At 49.6% G+C, this 17,601-nt stretch overlaps 1 long non-coding RNA gene across 2 annotated transcripts; it reads left to right on the top strand.

The window, feature by feature from the left end:
- The first annotated feature begins 389 nt into the window (after nt 1–389).
- LOC141406891 (uncharacterized) lies at nt 390–17,355 on the top strand. 2 transcript variants are annotated; one of them, XR_012417066.1, is made up of 4 exons: nt 390–577; nt 14,676–14,863; nt 15,604–15,795; nt 16,204–17,355. It is a non-coding gene; the product is annotated as an uncharacterized lncRNA (long non-coding RNA). The 2 variants fall into 2 exon arrangements; XR_012417067.1 differs by having other exon boundaries at nt 15,587–15,795.
- The last annotated feature ends 246 nt before the right edge of the window (nt 17,356–17,601 follow it).

Raw genomic sequence — 17,601 nt, 5'->3', positions numbered from 1 at the left:
CCCCTCTGCAGTCTCCGCTCCCCAGGACGCTGCCCCTGTCCCCACTTGTGGTGCTCGGGGCATCTCTAAAGCCCCCAACCAGAGTCCTCCAACCCACCCGCGAGGCTCGCGCACCAGCAACGCGGCCCCACCCGCAGGGACCTCGCCCACCTGTGGCTCTAACCCCGCCTCTGCGGCCTTCCCCACCGCTAGCGCGGCCCCCACCTACGACGACCCCCGCGTAGGTCCTCCTGCCCACACGTGTCCCCCCGCCAGCCCCTGCCCCTACCCCTGCCCCTAGCCGTGCCCCTGCCCCTAGCCGCTCCCCCGCCCCCGCAGCCCCTCCAGTGCGCTCGGGCCCCGCCCATTGGCGCTGGGGCCGAGCAGGGGCGCGGGCCTGGCGGCGTTCCGAGTCGGGCGCGCGCGGGCAGGGTCCCCACTGCCTGCTGCGCAGCCGGACTAGCGGCTGCCCTCGGCCTTCTCGCCATGGACGCGGACGACTCCCGGGCCCCGAAGGGCTCCTTGCGGAAGTTTCTGAAGCACCTCTCCGGGGCCCGCAAGGCCATTGGCATGCTGACCAGCGTCGGGGATGTTCAAGGTGCGCGCGCCCCTACCGGCGGCGAGGGAGGGACGGACGGAGAAGGGGAGAACAGGGCGAAGTGGATGTGGCAACCGGGCAGAAGGGGGGAAGCGATGGAAGGACCCGAGGAAAGGTGGGGAAGCGATGGGAAGAACCGGGGAGACGAGCGGGGAAGCGATGGGGAGAACTGGGGTGAAGCCCGTGACCCGGAGTGGCAGGGGTCCCTGCGGGGCGGCCTGAGCCGGCAAGGCAGCCCCAGGGTCCTTGCCGAGTGGGGCGGAGGAGGACGGGACACGGCAGTAGGAACCTCCATCCGGAAGAGAGTGAGCTTTCCACCCCCTCCAGTTTATGTTTTAAATTGAGCCTGGCAGAGGGGGTCGCCTGGAGCGCCCTCGGGGGTCGTTCTCCCTCAGAGCTGTAGGAAGGGGCCGGGCTTCCCTTCCGAAGCGTGGGTACAGCGCGATCACTTCCTAAGTAGCCCCCGCCCCCTAACTCCTCCCCACGTCACCTCCCAGCATGTCGAGGAAGAAACGGCCAGGTCTCCGCGCGCCTTCTGTCGCCTCATGCCCTGCGCGACGTGGGTGGGGTCCCGGCTGGCGGCGGGGGTGCTCTGGGTTCCCGCCTGGCGACTCCGAGGCGGTCCGGCAGCCCGTCGCTTTTCCGCTGGAAGAGTTTAAAAAAGGGTTTCCTGCCCTCGCATGTGCTGTCGCTTTTTGGCTCGTGACAAAACCGAAAACTAAAATGGGTCCCAGGCCCTCCCCGCCAGCCTCCGCGGACGGGAAGGACCAGGAAGCGGGGACTCCGGGACGTCAGCGGCGCCACGGCGCGGGCTCTGGGCTTCCCCTGCCCTGCAATGTAGAGGCGGCTCTCCAGGAGGGGCCAGAGTCTGGGCCCACGACGCGGGCGCGCCGGGAGGACATTTACCATTGACGGGCCGGAGGTGGTGGAGACTGCGCGCCCCAGGCCCCGGGTGCACGTGGGGGCGCCTGTGCCTGGACGGTGGAGCGCCCCGATCCTTGCAGCCCCTGGCGGGTAGATCTGCGCTTCCCAGGCGAACGCTACCTGGGAGCCTTAGCGATCGCGAGGGCTGGAGACGCGACGCACCCCGAGCTGGGTTTTGATTTTTATTTTCCCGGTTCCTCCTGCCGCAGATGCGTGGAAAGGCCCGGATGGCGGATTTCCTGCCGTTTCGGGACCGCGCACTGCACAAGGATGGAGCGGGGATGAGCCCCCCGCCCACGGGCCCGGTGACCTTCCCTTCGCCCTTGAGTGCGCGGGGCGGGCGCGGGTGCTGTAGGTTGGGGCGCTGTGGGCGCCGCCCCGCCCGCCGCGAGCGCCTACGTGATGCCAGGTCCGTCGTCTCCTTGTGCCCAGGCCCGGACATCCGTATGCCGCGCGCTCCGCGAGCCCGCAGCGCAACCTCCCCAGGCCCAGCGCCCCCCGCGGGAGACCCCGGTGGCAGCGCCAGACCCCGCGCCGCAGCCCGACCCCCAGCGCCCCTGGGAAGTGCTCTGGCGTTAGCGTTTTAGTAAAAGGACCCCCCGCCCCCCCCCCCCCCAGCATCAGCATTCCTCCTGTAGGGTTGGATTCTCAGAGAAAAAAAAGGTGATGCAGCAGACGCTGGGATTGGAGAAATTACCAGAGTGAAGTGGAAATAGCCTGGCCAGCGTGACTTAAACCAGCCCCGAGATGTGCGAGTACGAATGGAACCGCCTGGGGTCGGGATAGGACCCAGAGTGGCTTCTCAGTAAAAGGCCTTCAGAAGCAGAGGGAACATCTTGAGTGACTTTACCGGGGCCGCGAAAGACGAGAAACCTTTGGCACGGGAAGAGGAAACGATCTCTGGAAGTCACCAGGGCGGGTGGAAGGTCAGGGGTTCAAGGTTATTTTGGAATTTAGGTGCTGTGCTTCCTGCACGGTGGCTCATGCTTGTCATTCCAGTGCATTTGGAGGCCGAGGCAGGAGGATCGCTTGAGCCCAGGAGTTCCAGAGCAGCCTGGACAACATAGTGAGACTCTGTCTACAAAAAATAAAAAAAAAAGAAAGAAAGAAAAACACATTAAGATGCTGTATGTATTGGAAAATATTTATGGGTCATTCTTTTGAGCTCCATGTCCAAAAGCTTGCTAAAATGCTTGGGAGTTCGCGTACAGGCACGTGAGATTAGGATACAGTGGCAGAATCGCGGTGTTCTCTGTTACCCTGGTTTTGCCACCTGGGAGGAGTTACACATATTGAAGGTTTGTAAGTCAACGCCTCTTCTCTTCTGGGGAAAAAGGTATTTTGGAAACCAATATTATGTGGGAACGTGGCTTGGTTGGTACAGCCTCGGCTTAATGGGAGACAGCTGCCCTCAGCTCTGCAGGTGGCATCAAATACAGTGGCCTCGAGCCCACATGGGTCACACCTGGGCTGTCCCTGGGGAAGCCCGCTACGGCAGGTCGCCTGGGCATTCTTTCCTTGGCAGAGCCGAAGTCACAATTTTTTGTAAACTCTAAAGAGCTTTACCCTTCCAAGATATGATCTTGAACCTGTTGGAGCATTTGGACGCATTTCTTTTAAGGAAGTTCACCTCCAGATGTGCTCAGAGGGCCTGGTCTTAGCTGCCACAGATTTACAAATTCTTACAGTAAGTAGGTTATTCCTCGAGAATTTATCTGTTGTGCCCCCATTCTTTTTGCCATTTTATTCTGATTCTATATTAGTACTTGATTTTCCCTGACGTAGAAGACTATTGCCTGTAGCTAGAGATCAGAGAACACATTCCCATTCAAGTATTAACTTCAGGGGAATTATCTGTCAGATGTGAAATTATGGTAAAATTCCATATATTAAAATGACCGTAGCTACCATTTGTTGAAAATATTTTGTATACTAGGAGCTTTACAATTCTTATCTCCAAGCCTAGATACATGATCCCAAGAGAGGCATGCCCTCATTTTGGAAGTGGGGAGAAAGACTCACAAAGAAAAATAACTTAGGTAAGGGCATGAGGTGCGTGCGTGATTGTGGTAGGAGCAAAACAGATCCTAATTCCAAATATTGTACTGTCGGTTAGACCATGAAGAGTACTTATGTCTGGCTGTGTCACCCAGGCTGGAGTGTAGTGGTGCCATCATATCTCACTGCAGCCTCAAACTCCTGGGCTCAAGTGATCCTCCTGCCTCAGCCTTCTGAGTAGCAGGGAAGACAGGAATGCATCATCATGACCAGCTAATTGTTATTATTAATATTATTATTATTATTTCTGTAGAGACAGGATCTCACTATGCTGCTGAGACTGGCCTTGAACTCCTGGCCTCCTCTAGTGAGCCTCCTGCTTTGGCCTCCCAAAGAGCTGGGATTACAGACATGAGCCATCATGTCATGCCTCCACCATGCTTTTCAGGGGTGTTTCTTGGTGAAGCTCCTTAATCTAGTTAATGCTCAAAAGTGAGCAAAACCAACTAGCTCAAAATTACACAGATATTCTTTGGGTGGTTTTGTGAGGGGAACGGAAAGTAACTTTTTACAGCGATGGGAGTCAAGGTGGCAAAAATCACATTAAGGGTTAATACCAACGCCATGGGCTGCTTTTCTTCCCCCAGTAGAGTTCATATTATTTAATTATAAGATAAAATTGAAAATCTCTTTCCTATATTCCTGACTACCCAGGCCTTGAATGAAGAAAGTATTTCTCAGGTTAGTTTTTTTTTTTTTCCCCCTACTTCTTTGGGTAGCTTGTGTCTCAGGCTGTGGGTTTTTTTTTTTTTTTTTTCCCCTGCTTCTTTGGGTATCTTCTGTTGTCCCAAGACATGTCTGGAAACTTAAATTGATTTTCGCTCACCCTAAAATAAGCTCCGCAGCTCTGGATCACGGACTGACCATGACTAAGTGCCCACCGCCACGTCACGCTGTGCCACACACCAAGAGTGACTCATTGTCTTCGTCACAGGTTGTGGCTTCTGCAGGGCCTGGTGCCTGGTGGAGCTGAGTGTAGTGGGAAGTCCAGGTGCATCCTTAGGGTGGGCTGGATGCGAAAGCGGCGTCCTTTTTGCCTGTGGTGACATGAACATCAATACAGTATTTATAGAAAGTTCATGTAAATGGAGTAAGTATCAACCTTTCCAATCCTAGTGAGAATAGCTAGCGTTTAGTGACTCTCTGTTATGTGGCAGGCCCTCAGTGATGCTGGTCACTGACTTATCCCCACTTTACGCATGAGCAAGGGATGTCCGAGGTGTTCCAGCTTCCCTGAGTTCACAGAGCTCTGTGGTGTGGCCAGGCCCTGTGGCTGCAGCAGGGATGTTCAGGGCTGCGTGTAGCTGTGTCTTCACTGGTGACTTTCCCGTGCCCAGCACCACGCCTGGCGCTTGACAGGAACGCAAGTGTTTGCTGCCTGCCTCCCACCTGGAATCTCCACTGAGGAGCAGGAAACCAGGGGTTCTAGCTGTCTTCTTCATTCGTGAAGTCCTTTAGAGGAATTCAACCCTCTCTAATCAAAATACCCAACATCCTCAGGTCAATATGTATAAACTGTTAAGACTTCAAGATTAGTACCTTAGAACCGAAGTCAGAAGTGTGGTTTCAATTGACTGGACATGCATTAGGTCAATGACACACATATTTATTGGACACCAGGCTTGAGCCCCTCGTGGGCACCTTTGGTGTCTGAAGCAATATTCCTTGGGTGGTTTTGTGAGGGCAACAGAAAATGACTTTTTATAGCGATAGGAGTCAAGATGGCAAAAATGATATGAAGGCTTAGTACCAATATGATGGGCTGCTTTTCTTCCCCCAGTAGAGTTCATATTATTTAATTTTAAGATAAAATGGAAAATCTCTGAAGCAATGCTTCGGAGCCCAGTAGGATGGAAGGGGAAACTGAGAACAGTGCCATTTCGCCTCACACAGCTCCGGCGCCCCTCACCATCCTGTGCACACACATTCTTTGATGGGATCTTTTCAGTGTAAAGTGCAGTAATTGATTTTGCAGAAATTACTGGGTCTGGGAGGCAGATGATGAGTGATAGTGTCACCCCGTGGCACAGTGGGAGATTTGTGTGATGGCATCATTTTCTATGAATGCAGACCGCTTTGTGTGCCATACTCGGAGGACCCTTCGAAGCTAGACATTTTGTCATCTTTGTCAAGCTCTACCAATCTGATGGACCGTCAGAAACAATTAAAATTAGAAAGATGAAGATACGGTAACAACGTGGTCAGGGCAAACCTCAGGATACCAGATTGCAAGTTCACAGTTGCCTTTCTGCTAAGAACCTGCGGGTGAATATGGAACAGAGGGCCATGTGTCAGTAGTTGGGTTGCGTTTTGTGTTTCTTTTCTACAAGCCCTTTCTGGTGTTGTGTTTGTGTTTATTAGAGAGTAGCTGCCCAGAGGCTGCCGTTTCCCTCCCCACTCCTCGGTTCTCTCCATCTTCACCCCCAACTCCCAGTCCTTTGTTTGGAATTGCAGTCATTGTGCTTGTCAGGATGGAAGAGGCAGCCAGACACATGGCAGACCAGAGCACGGAGAGGCAGAGACTTACTCTTAAGTCCCGCCCTGGCCCGGCTGTCTCGAGTGCTGAGATAGGGTCTCCCTGTTTTCCTCTGCAGAATGGAGGCATCACTCGGTCTCTGTCTTCTCTCCCTGTCTCTTTCTTCACTCCCCTCTTCCCTAACACACGTCTACAGTGAAAGTCTTCAGGAGGCAAAAGAGAAAAGGCTGGACTGTGCTGGGCCCCCCCGACCCCAGGGCCCATTTGCTGTCTTCCCAGCTTCCATGTGCCCAGAGTCACCTGGGGGAGCCTTCGGAGGTGCAGATCCTGACTGTATGGGTCTGAGTGAGGCTCCGACTCTCATGGGGAGGGGGAGGGCACCGGTGCTGCGGGTCCCCCTGGGGCCAGTGTGGCGGTTTGCAAATCGTGCAGATCAGCTTCTCCACTTCTCCAGGTTTCTCCAACGTGAGATGCTCCCAAGAGTCCTTTGGGATTGTTTTCTGACTTTGACCAGGATTTTGATGGAGAAGATTCGTTAATATAGGACCCCTTGTCTCAACTATGTAAATGATCTGATCTGAAGTTTTCTGAATGGAAAATGATTGAAAGGTTGGCATGCAGTAGCCTCGGGGAGTCATTCCTTCATATCTTTTCAGCTGTGTCTTACTACAATTAAGATTTTGTTTCTGTGTGTGGGGGGTTTTTTGAGATGGAGTCTCCCTCTGTTGCCCAGCTGGAGTGCAGTGTCTTGATCTGGGCTCACTGCAACCTCTACCTCCCGGGTTCAAGCGATTTTCCTGTCCCAGCCTCCCAAGTAGCTGGGATTACAGACTTGCACCACCATGCCCACCTGGGTTTTTTCTGTGTGTGTGTGTGTGTGTATCTTTAGTAGAGATGGGGTTTCACCTTGTTGGTCAGGCTGGTCTCGAACTCCTGACCTCAAGTGATCCACCTGCCTTGGCCTCCCAAAATGCTGGGATTACAGGCTTGAGCCACCACACCCAGGCTTATTTCTGTGTTTCTGTAATCATTTCGAAGATTAACGGACTGCCTTCGGTGAGTCAGGGCAGGCTTTAGGCAAAAGAACCAAGCCCTTTCCGCCCCTGGAGCTCTCACTCCTGCGGTGAGGCGGGTACAATGTGCCTGTAGCTGGACCTGAGAAGAAAAGTTCCTGTCTTATGAAAGGGCCCAGGGAGCCTCTAGTTGGGGCCCTTTGACCTGACCCCACGGTGAGGGAGGAGTCAGTAGAGGAGGGTGGCCCAGAGGAGGACCTTGGATTTGCCTTAGGGGAACTGGGAAGCAGGTGGAGGGAAGCAGACTGACTGTCTCCGATAAGGGTGGTTCTGTGGAGAGGAGAGGACAGGACCGGAGGTCATGAGTTTAGGGTCTCACAAGAAGCGGCCACAGATGGAAGCTTATGGTGTGGGGCATGTGGCAGGGCAGCCCTATGCCCACAGACACACCCTGCCGAGGAGACCCAGGGACTTGAGTGTGTTGGGGCGGCGGGTAAATGGGCACTCAGCTATTACCGCTGGAAGGCAGAGCGTGTGAGCTGCGGCAGACACGGGCCGGTGGGGTAAAAGGAGAGTCTTCACAGCAGTGCTTAGAATAGTAGAAAGTGGGAAAACCAGCAAAAACCTATCAATAGGAGATTAATGAATCCATTATGGCACCTGGAATGGAAGGAATTTTTGTCAGCGTTTAATAAGGAGCTTTGTGCTGGTCGAAAGTCAGGAGGTGCACAGTACACTCAAGGGCGGTATTGAAGAGCCGATTCCAGAGCAGCTCTGCACAGCAGATCCCCCTGGGGCCAGAGAGGCTGTTTGCAAATCCAAGCAGATCCGCTTCTTGGAGGTTTCTCCAACGGGAGCATCTCCCAGGATTGGGGCCTGCGTGGGTGGCTTGTGTTATATATGCAATTTTAAATGATCTACTTGCCACATTAAAGAAAGGCGGGCCGGGACAGGGGGACACTGGGTGCCATGACTCATGCCTGTAATCCCAGCACTTTGGGAGCCCAAGGCAGGTGGATCACTTGAGCCCAGGAGTTTGAGGCCAGCCTGGGCAACATGGAGAGACTCAATCTCTACAGAAAATACAAAACAATTATTCGGATGTGGCGGTGCACACCTGCAGTCCCAGCCGCGTGGGAGATTGAGGTGGGAGGATTGCCTGAGCCCAGGAGTTGGAGGCTGCAGTGAGCTGTGACTGCACAGGTTCACTCCAGCCTGGGTAACAGAGAGAGACCCTATCTAAAAAAAAAAAAAAGTTAAAAAAAAACCACTTTTATATTCAGCCAACTATTTTGATAATAATCAGTTATTGTGTTGATTATTAATATTTTACACTGTTTTCCATACTAAGTCTTTGAAATCCATTGTGTAAAGAATCTTAAAGTACATCTCCATGTGGACAGGATGCACTTGGCCAGCGACTCCTCTGAGGGACAGTGTGGTCACAGCGATGGGTGGCGTGTCCTGCCTGTATGTAGAAGGTCCCCGTGTGGGTGTTTCTGCGAAGGCCCTGAGGGATGTGCAAGGGAGGGCCGACACCGTACCAGCCACGCAGAGGGCTCTCCGATTGTCAATGGCAGCCCTTCCTCCTCCCCACCCTCTTAACACCTCCCACCCCACTTGTTATTTTTCTCCTCAGTGCTTACGGCCATCCACCCATGGGCATCATGCATTTGTTCACTGTGTTTCTTGCTTTCGGGTCTCTCCTGATCAGAACAAGCTCCGCCAGAACCATTTTGTCACGGATGCATCCACATAGCACCCGGCAGCGATGGCACTTGGGGCACCTGAGGTGGACAGTGGGCCGGTGGTTGAGTGAAGGGCCCTGCAGATTTATCTCAAGCCCTCCCCTGACCCTACCGGAAGACACGGTGGTCTGCACAGTCCAGATAGTCAGAGAGGCCCCCGGCTCGATGACTTTGACCCGGCGGGGGTGGGGAGGGGGGAACAGCACGTTGACAGAATCGCCCCTTGGTATCCCACCTCCCCATGCCTACATAATCCCTACATTGTCAAAGGAGAGACCCCTAGAAGGAGCTTTGGCAGAAGGAGTGAGGTCAGCACAGTGTAAGCTCATTTTCTGACAAACCAGTGGCAGCAGTCGGCAAACTGACTTTATTTCTCAAAAAGAATTTATGCATCGAAATTAACAAGTGAGCAATCAGCAGTGTGGGAAAATTCAGGAAAAGCAGTTCAGTGCCGTGAGAGAGGGCGAGGCAGGGAGCTTTATTTCTCCAGACAACGGAGGAGGTAAAAGAATAGACCGAGATTATTTCATTAGATTTCATCTATTCTTCCTTTTTTTTTTTTTTTTTTTTTTTTTTTTTTTTTTTTTTTTTGAGACGGAATCTCGCTCTGTTACCCAGGCTGGAGTGCTGTGGCAGAATCTCGGCTCACTGTAACCTCCGCCTCCCGGGTTCAAGCGATTCTCTTGCCTAAACCTCCCAAGTAGCTGGGACTACAGGCACACGCCACCACGCCCGGCTCAATTTTCTTTGTATTTTTAGTAGAGACGGGTTTCACCCTGTTAGCTAGGATGGTCTCAATCTCCTGACCTCGTGATCTGCCGGCCTTGGCCTCCCAAAGCCCTGGGATTACAGGCATGAGCCATCACGGCCAGCCTATTCCTTACTTTTTTTTTTTTTTTTTTAAATACAGTTTAGATTTTATCAGAGCAGAATCCCAGGAAATTGAGATTTGTAAACTGGGAAATCCAGCTCCTCCAAGTAGCCAGGAAATAAGGGTGACCTCAGTCATTCTTGCTGGCCCTGGTGTGGGCCGGGGATGACTCTGACTCAAGGAAGAAGCGGTCTTGTGACTGTCTTACCCACACTGTGGTTTAGTAAGAAGGTGTTAAAAAGTGTGTCATATGAAGAAAGTGATTTAATAACTGGTCAGAGTAATGACCACGTATTTCCTATGTAACCACTCCCTCGTTATCTCCAACTTTATCTTTGGTTCTCATGACAAGATTATCACTTCCCTGAAAATTGGGGTTTTTGCAAATGACGAAGAGGTGTTTTTCCAAATGGTAATGTTCTTCTTTGGTGGGAAGATGTTTTCTCCTGGAAATCCTTAGGAAAGTTATTTGGTTCTTGGGTTGGGCTCCCAAAACCAAATGAAATGAGATGGATTATCCCCAGGATACCTGAGATATAAGGACAATCTGTAGCTTGAGTGTGGAGTGAAAGACACTGAAACTGCCCTTTGTCCCAAATAGCTGTGTGCTGGGGCCCTAGAGAGCCCTAAGGAGATGGTGAAACAGGTGACGTTTACCTGTGAGGCTGAAAGCACTCATTGCCAGGCTGTGAAAGCCCACACTGCAGGTCTTTGTCCCTGTCCTGTGGGTGACAGAGCCTGCCAGTAAATGCTGGTGCATTTCCTTCTTGCTCTTCATCCACCCATGTTCTCCTCCCTCCTAACCCCTCACTGAATGTTCCTGGGGCTTCCTCAGGTTTCACCCTGCAGGGCCCAGCAGGAGGCAGCTGATTTGCAGTCCTCACCATTCAGAAGTTCAGAGGGAGGGCTTAGAACCACACAGGCTCCACCCCCAGGCAATTAAGTGATCATCTGCCCTCAGCAGGCATTATTTTCCTTCAAGTTCCCATTGGTGACTCTAAGGCACAGGCATTGTAATAGAGGAAATCAGGAAGTCTTGAAAGTTAAAATGAAATAAGACTAGGGTTTACACTGCAGCTTCACCACTTCACTAAGGTCGTTACCTTCCAGTAATCAGTTTATCCCCCTCAGAGCCTCAGCTTTCTCATCCCTCCAGCGAGGTGTCAGGAGCTCTGCGGGCTTCCTGTGAGAATCATCCCTGTGACGGCTCTGGCTGTGGGTGTGCAGTCAGCAAGGGACGCCCTACTAGGTCACACCAAGTGCTGCCAGCCCCTGAGCTCAAGGATGACACGTGAAGAAAAGCCCTTCGCAATGTAGGGCTCCATCCCACCAATGTGCAAGTGAATAGAAGTCCTTTCAGGACCTAGTGTTGTGTATTTTTAAGTGTGGTGCCCTGTCCCCTGGAAATTGATAGAAATGCACGTTCCCAGGTTCCCGCTCCACCTGTGAAACCTTGGGAGTGGCCCAGCCACCCGGGGTGCGGCGGCCACCGCTGGTGATCCCCTGCTGTGGGGTGATGTCACTGTTCTTTCTGGGAGGGTGCAGGTGGACCCAGGGGTGGGGGGTGGGGAGAATCCTGCAGGGATTTCAGGGACTGAGTTTAGTGCTGGGGTTCATTTTTACTCTGCACAGGAGTCTCCTGGGGTCACCTTGTGTATCATGTCCAGCTTTTTTTTTTTTTTTTTTTTTTTTGAGACAGTGTCTTGCTCTGTCACCCAGGCTGCAGTGCGGGTGGCACAATCTCCACTCACTGCAAGCCCCTCCTCCCGGGTTCACGCCATTCTCCTGCCTCAGCCTCCTGAGTAGCTGGGACTGCAGGTGCCTGCCACCATGCCTGGCTAATTTTTGTATTTTTAGTAGAGATAGAGTTTCACCATGTTGATTAGGCTGGTCTTGAACTCCTGACCTCAGGTGATCTCCCCACCTCAGCCTCCCAAAGTGCTGGAATTAAGGCATGAGCTACCATGCCCGGTGGGCTAATTTTTAAGTTTTACAGATGGGTTCTCACTGTTACCCATGCTGGTCTCAAACTCCTGGCCTCAAGCAATCCTCCCATCTTGGCCTCCCAAAGTGCTTGGATTTGCAAGCATGAGCCACCACACCTAGCCAAACATTGATCTTTCATTTTAAACTTCATCTAGAGATGTGACAAAAACCAAATGAGGTATTTGTTAAAATACTTTATAACCCTAGTACAGTAATAGAGTAATCCAACTGACAATTTCACAAAACTCAACTTTTGGCAACAAGTTCAAGGTTATACATGTTAATAAAGATAATACATTTATTCAATCAGAGGAAAAAGGTTACAATGACAGAATTTATCTTTTTCTTTATTATGTTGCCTGAGCTATGGTTAAGGTTTGGGGAACTGGTATCTTAAAGAACCTTCAGAAATGTCTCATTCTAGAATTTAGAAACAAACTTTACACTCTCGGGGTTGAGAGAATCCAGGAACAATCACCACCCCTAGTGTCCAGATGCTACTCTCCAAAGGCCCTTCCCCACTAGCCACAGAAATCAGGGCTCCCTGGGAAACAGACAGTTGAGCCTCTGAAGCAGGGGGGCCCTGGCTGTGCATGCTTTAGGGAGGTGAGGGTGGGGGCCTAGAAACCAAAGAAGTGAGACCAAAATGGGCCAACAGCTGGGGCAAATGTGGGCATAAAAATAAATTCCATCTGATCACATAGTCTCAAATATGTACATGTACAGAAATATTTCTCTGACGTCACAGGGGTACTAAAAAACAAAACAAAAGACGGGGGGAAAAAAGAAGAAAAGAAAGAACTCTCTTCCCCATGGTGGGCGCACTGGCTTACACCTGTAATCCTAGCACTTTGGGAGGTCAAGGTGGGCAGATTGTTTGAACTCAGGAGATCGAGACCAGCCTGGGCACCACGGCAAGACTCTGTCTCTACAAAAAAATGTAAGCACTAGCTGGGCATGGTGGTGCACACCTGTAGTCCCAGCTACTCAGGAGGCTGAGGTGGCTCAGGAGGCTGAGGCTGCAGTAAGCTAAGACCATGCCACTGTACTCCAGCCTGGGGGACAGAACCAGACCCTGTCTTTAAAAAAAAAAAAAAAAAAAAAAAAAAAGGCAGCCTCTTCTGTCATCATTAGAGGTAGCTCCCGCACCACCCTAACTCCTCCTCAAACTGGACTTCCCAGGGAGAGCAGCCGCCCCTGCCTTTTCCACAGAACCATACTTCAAGATAACCTGACAGACCCAGCTGATGTGGAGCTCTTCTTTGAAGAAGTCCAGCAAACGAATGAAGAATTACAGAATTTGAAAACTTCACAAACTCTAATAAATGATTCAGGCAATAATCCTCAATGAATATGAAAACTATTAATAGGTTGATGAGGAACTCATTATCACAGGACACCAGAAACTCAAGTGCACCAGCTGCTCCGTGGCTGAAAGGAGAAAGCAGATCTTCACAAGACAGTGGCCGACTCTCAGCATGCACCCCGCTGGCGTGAGACCCCCAGTGGAGGCAAGCAGGCCTCACAGGAAGGTAGGATGTGGCCATCTATGCAGAACTCCCCACGAGGGACTCTGCCTGAAAAGGCACAGCCTGACTCAAACTAAGTCTTTGGATCTAACTTCCAGTTCTCAGGAAACACAGGAACATGGCACCCAACACCACACAGGAGCAGCCAGGACACCTGGAAAGTGAGAGCGCCCAGAGGAAACCCGGCCTGCACACTCCTCTGCCGTCCGAGAGGGGGCCCGGGAGAGACCCGGGCTGAGCAGCTGTGATCTGTGGGACCCTGTGCCACAAACACTTTGAGGCCAACTAGAAAATTTGAATATGGAATAAGAAATAGGCAGTTTTAAGAAAGTATGCTTTATTCTATTAAAACTGAAAATGGCATTAGCTCATGTAAGAAAGAATCCTCATGTTTTAGGGTCACAAATTCAAATATTTAGGGGTAAATGATGACATTCATAATTTACTTCCAAAAACTTCACAAGGAAAAGGATATCTATTATGTGATAAGTGTTTAGGGGCTCATTATCCTAGTCTACTTTTCTGTGTGCTTGAAAGTTTTCATAATTCTTTTTACATAAAATAATGTTGCAAATATGTTTTTACATTAGCATTTCTATGTAAATTATTAGTGTTTTATATAATACATATAACTATATTATTATGATAATGCACTCATATTAGTGACATAAGAAACAAGCGATGTATCAGAAAGTGATTATATAATTAAGGTTCTGTGACTGCCTCCACTATCGGAAGAGCACTTCTCTGTGCCAAGGACAGGCTCGAAGCTTCACACACCCTGGGTCGGATTGGGCACCATCCATGCACCCCCACTCTCCATGCAACAAAGCTGGAAGTGAAGCAAGAAGCTGGGGGCCAGGACCCTCCTCTGGGGGTCTCTAAACACCGTGTTTGTAACCACCATGCTGAGCCCACTGAAGGCTATCATTGTAAATGTCCAAAATCAATGTCCAAGTAAGATAGGCAAACTTAGGCCAAGAATCTTACCTATAGTTAGATATTTCTTAAGCATCGCTAAATGTGAGAGAAGCCATGTCATGAAAATGTAAGGACACAAGTCAATTTTTCACAATCCACCATCAAACTTTTCCAACAAAATATTACCTAGCATTGCTTGGGTGATCGTGAGTGGCATGAAATTGCTTAAGCTGCTCCCACGTAAGCTCCGGGATGCACAGTGGGTCACCCCCAGAGACCACTGAGTACGTGTGGTGGGGAAGAAATCTGTTTTGAAGGTGCTGGGAGAATATCCTCTCATTGTCTGTCTTGAAATGTGAAGTAAATAAATAAGAATATGTACATATAAACTAATACACACACACTACATTACTTACAATATAGCCAATCGATCACATTCTGGTGCATATGCCTGTAATACTCTGCAAATAAAACTGTTCTAATGGTAAAAAACAAAAAACAAAAAACAAAAAAAAACCACCCCTGCAGGCATTGTTTAACACTGTATTCAATCACTCATCACCCATGCACAGGATCCAAGGATTGAGAACAATGGACTTTTTGATGTGTGTTGCAACAAACTCATAGCGGAGGGCTGTAAATCGGAGGGATCACCAGGTCTGCCTACCAGCCACCAGGCAAGTGGGGAGAAGCTGTCACCCCAACTTGAGTTTCAAGAAGACTCCTTGGAAGAAACGACCACCAAATTGAGAATGAAAAGGTAAGAAATAGTTCACCAGCTGAGGGGGGCTACAGAAATCAGAGAGCAGGCCACCTGTGTGCCTCAGGGACACCAGCACAGGCAGGTTGTCAAAGTCACAAGGGGACATGAAGACATGGGCCCAGGACAGCAGCTCTTAATCCAAGATGGTCTCAAGACTCCTTTACACCCTGAAAAATTAACCCATTTATGCCTGAGGTTGCAATTTTTTTTTTTAAAAAATCAGACCTTGGCAATGACCTTGAGCTGTAGGATATAAATAACTCCCACAAGCTTAGGATTCCAATAATGGAACACTAGGCACAAATGGGTTTTAACGAAGACCCAAACAACTTTTGATTATGTAGGCTTTTTTTGCCTGTGTAGGTACCTGTGTGTGTTTATATAATTTTTCTATATTCTAAATTAAAGTTGATTAAAAAATTAAAGTATTAAAAAATACTTATGCATTAAGGTAAGCCATCATTACATGTTAATATAAGTATGTTTGAAAAATACTTCTCATAACAAAGTAAAAAACCAACTACTTAGAATGATGCTGTGTTGCCTTTTTTGCAAATCTCTGTAGTGTCTGGCTCAGAGGTGAAGCTGGACTCCCTCATCTGCTCTGTATCCAGCTTGCTGTGTGTCACACACCTCACCACGCAGCCTCTAGAAAGTATACAATGTACTTGGGCAAGAATGAGTGAAAAAGACAATGTGTTGATAGTGGTATGCAAATAGCTTTTGTCTCACTGCAGATCATACGCGGGGGTCGTCAGACATGGTCTGAGACTCTGGGAAGAACAGCAGCCTGGCCCTGCTACCCCCTGGCTTCTGCTCACAGCACTGACCCCAGCTAATCCAAGAACATGTCACCTATAATGAGAATATTGAAGAAAAATCAACCATCTTTCAGATGTGTCTGTATCATGGTACGGTACATGGGTAAGGTAAGCTGAACACAACATAAAAAAGAAAACTTACAAACCCTCCCTTCATCTAAGATGACTCCTTTAAAGACCAAGGGCATCTGGGGGTCACTGGAGTTCTCATGTTCCAGCCGCCATCCTTCCTGCCTGAGGACAAATAATTATAAGCTGACAGTGACTCAAATACTAAAGTCTGTATCAACTAGTTAATCACTCATGACATCCCAGAAATCCAGCTCATGTAAACCTGGGGAAAAGGTGGCATCCAAATACACTGAGAGGAGATTCTGATAGTCCTTGGGATTTTGTGTGGAAAATGGATCCAGAGTATAATCACTAGCTGGGTACAAAGGAAAAGTGAAATTGTAAAATTTAACAGATTTCTACTAAAATTATTGAATCTCAAGCCTCATTTCCCCTTTGTCCTAGGACAGTAAGTTGTAGCTATTCTTGAGATGGGGCAGTGGCTCCATGCTCTGGCCCCCAACCTCAGCAGCTGTCCCAGCTCATCACCTTGAGTGTTGGCTTTCCCATCCCGTCTCAGGATCTGCACTGGACGGGCACCAGGTCTTTCTTCAGCGAACATCTAAACTCTCTCAAGTGTCTCCAGAGACTTTCACACGTCTACAAAGATGACCTCATTCTGTAAGAGCATGGATTTAACTTGCTCTTCGATGTCACTCCTTCACAGAGTGCACTGTTCATCGTCACCCTATCCACTAGCGTCAGTCTTACTAAAAGTCATACATCAATGTTAGTGGTAACTCTGGAGGCCTGGCATTGTAGTGATATCCCCAAGAGAAAATTGTTCTGAACCTTTCTGGGAAAAGTTCACGTACGTTTTTTTCAAATGCTAGTTTTTATAATCTCGCTACCATGTGGCTTTCCTGAAGAATGAAATTTCTGACGTCCTTCAAGTAGAGAGAGGTAAAACTTTTTCTAGAACATGAATTGCCCACTCCTGTCATCCCTTCTCAGAAACTAACTGAATTCCAGTGGGTGCGCCTGGCAAACGCAAACACGGTTTCCGTTCAGGATGCTGGTCTTACCTGTGAAGGCAAACGCGGTTTCCGTTCAGGATGCTGGTCTTACCTGTGAAGGCGTTCATGAACGTGGAGAGGGGCCGGCTCAACATTTTGAAGAAAGGGTCTCTGCACGGATATTTCCGAGACCCACAAAGGACGGTGTGCTCAAGAATGTGAGGAACACCGGTGCTGTCCATGGGAGTGGTGCCGAACTGCACGCTAGGGAAGAAGGAACGGCACGCCAGGGAAGGGGGAGGAATAAGGAACAGAAGGCCAGGGACGGGGAGGAACAGAACGCTAGGGAAGGAGAATGACTAGAATACAAAACGTTCATCTTAGTGCTGCGGACACAGTTCCCAGATGCATCATCACCTCAGGCTACTAGAAATTATCATTCTGACACCACAATCCTCCAACACAGGGTCTCCCAACTCTAATGTAAATCATTGATTCAGACTATAACATTGTATTTTGATGAGATTGTAAGTCCCTGTAAGCTTTTCCTTATTTTTCAAGATGCTCTGTCAATAAAAATACTAGTGAGATGATATTTAAACCACGTAACATACAGTCAGTGCTTTAAACCAAGCTTGTCTAACCCACAGCCTGCAGTCCGCATGCTCAGGATGGCTTGGAATGCATCCCAACACAATCCCTACACTTTCTTAAAACATTGAGGTCCTCTATTTTTTTTTTTTTTTTTTTTTTTTTTTAGCTCATCAACTGTCCTTAGTGTTAGTGTATTTAGTGTGTGGCCTAAGACAGTTGTGGCACAGGGAAGCCAAAAGATTGGACATCCTTG

Source organism: Macaca fascicularis, chromosome 8 (genome assembly GCF_037993035.2).
Source record: "Macaca fascicularis isolate 582-1 chromosome 8, T2T-MFA8v1.1".
NCBI lineage: Eukaryota > Metazoa > Chordata > Mammalia > Primates > Cercopithecidae > Macaca > Macaca fascicularis.
The sequence above is the reverse complement of the archived record's forward strand: the minus strand, read 5'-3'. Positions and strand labels throughout refer to the sequence as shown.